A 1,970-nucleotide genomic window follows, 5' to 3' on the forward strand; every position below is an offset into this window, starting at 1 on the left:
AAGAAACTTAATTTTCTCTTCTCAACCTACTGCATTATATGTACTGCACGTTGCAGTGAATGTAAGATGCAGTGAAAAAAGTTTTGATAATAGAAATTATATTTTCAAAGTTCCTAGTACACCACAGATTCTCCCGGTCCCCATGGTTTTAGAACCTGTTGGATTATCGATTTTGCCGGATTAACAATAGTCACATGATAATTCAGTATTACGCCTCATATATCTCTAAAGCATTATGACATTAATAGAGACTTAAACAACTCAATGTGATTTAATGTAGTGATGAACAGATTTTGGAAGGACCATCCTTCCAAAATCTTTACCTGAAAACGATAGTCCAAAGTGCGACTAACCAGAGTTGCCAGTATCGGTAATTTATCATCCTTACTGGCAACTCTGTTAGCAAACAACACACAGCGCCGCTGATGGTGGCCCAGTGAACTAGTCTGGCGGATCACGGGAAATTTTTAAATAATAAATACGTGTAAAATCGATTGAAAAGAAAATTAACAAGTATAAAAATTAGAATTTTCATTAAACAATAAATATCCGTAACGATTTGATAAAACCAAATATTTAAAAAAGAATTGATTTTTAGGAATACAGAACAATATTTAATTAAAAACACTTTTTTATATTTTAAAATAAAACTCAAATTAGCATATATATTTACTACAACAACATAGAAATTTCGCAATAATAAAAGAAAAAGAGTTTAATAAAGCTCTTTATCTATGTCTTAAAATGATAATAGAGATAACATATATAATTCGTTAGATTAAGTATAGCATTAAATGCATATGTAATAAATATTCTATATTACACAAATAATATAAATTCAATAACCTATATAAATATTGCATATTTATATAGGTTAACGAAACAACACTATACAAGAGTAAAATAATATCTTATTGTCTTAGAAATAAAAATTACTTTAGACTACTATGAAATATTTTTACATGAAATCAAAGTTATTTCTAAAATAATTTAATTAATATAGAAAAAAATGAAAGCAGTAAATTTAAAAATTATTCTAAAATATTACTAAAAGAAAAATCAAAAATCATGAACATATAAATAAGAAAAAAAAGGTAGTTGCATATCTCAAATTTAAATAATAAATAAATACTTAAAATATTAAAAATATGTAGTATCTATAATATATATTATAGTACTACATATAGTACTAAAGTTCTATAATGTATATATATACAGTATTACAATGTAATCAAATATAATTTAAAGTTTTTTACCTCGGTTATTTTAAATACTGTTTTAGTTTGTTTCAAGTCAATGTATGCTGCTGTTTGGTAACATTGTTTGACAGCATTATATACCTAAAAAAATAATTAATAAATAAAAGTCATAAATATAACAATTGTAAATTAATATATTATGCGTAGAATTGTTTTACTTTTCCTTATATTGCATTGATTTGTTATAGATATTATTTTATAAGTAAAATTACTTACATCGTGATCAAGTTTACACAGTCTTTCGAGTTTTTCCGCATTTTCCCAACGTTTTCCATCTGGATTAACTGAATCAAAACAATTTTCATAAACGTCAAAAGGCTGAAAATAATTAATTTTGTATTTACTTAAAGCATGTTGTCTTTAAAATTAAACGACAAAGTAACTATTTACTCTGGAGATATTAAATTTTCTTCCACATTCCACTGCAAATTCTCCATCCTTTAATGCTAAAATTGATTTTGAGGAATTAATTTTTTTTATATGTATTAACGAAGACTATTGTGTGAACGAATCTTTCTTATAATAAATTTTTACGTATGAAAATAGTTAACTTACCACAAAAACGATCAAGAAAATAAGGCGAGCAGTCTATAAAACCCGAGACCCGATATAAGTCTAGGCAGCACAGAAAAATTAAATTTAATAAAACAGCCGAATAATTCATTTCAAAATTAAAATTTGCTCTCTAATCTAAGAATATCTACTTTATAT

The 1,970-nt window shown here is 25.3% G+C and overlaps 1 long non-coding RNA gene across 1 annotated transcript; it reads right to left on the bottom strand.

Annotated features, from left to right (window-relative positions):
* Nucleotides 1-1,254: 1,254 nt before the first annotated feature.
* Nucleotides 1,255-1,876, bottom strand: LOC111613430. The gene is made up of 4 exons (XR_002754764.1): nucleotides 1,815-1,876; nucleotides 1,650-1,705; nucleotides 1,476-1,577; nucleotides 1,255-1,340 (listed from the first exon to the last, which is right to left on the bottom strand). It is a non-coding gene; the product is annotated as an uncharacterized LOC111613430 (long non-coding RNA).
* Nucleotides 1,877-1,970: the final 94 nt, after the last annotated feature.

Source organism: Centruroides sculpturatus, unplaced genomic scaffold (genome assembly GCF_000671375.1).
Source record: "Centruroides sculpturatus isolate CEXI.00-Female unplaced genomic scaffold, Cexi_2.0 scaffold1755, whole genome shotgun sequence".
Classification (NCBI taxonomy): domain Eukaryota; kingdom Metazoa; phylum Arthropoda; class Arachnida; order Scorpiones; family Buthidae; genus Centruroides; species Centruroides sculpturatus.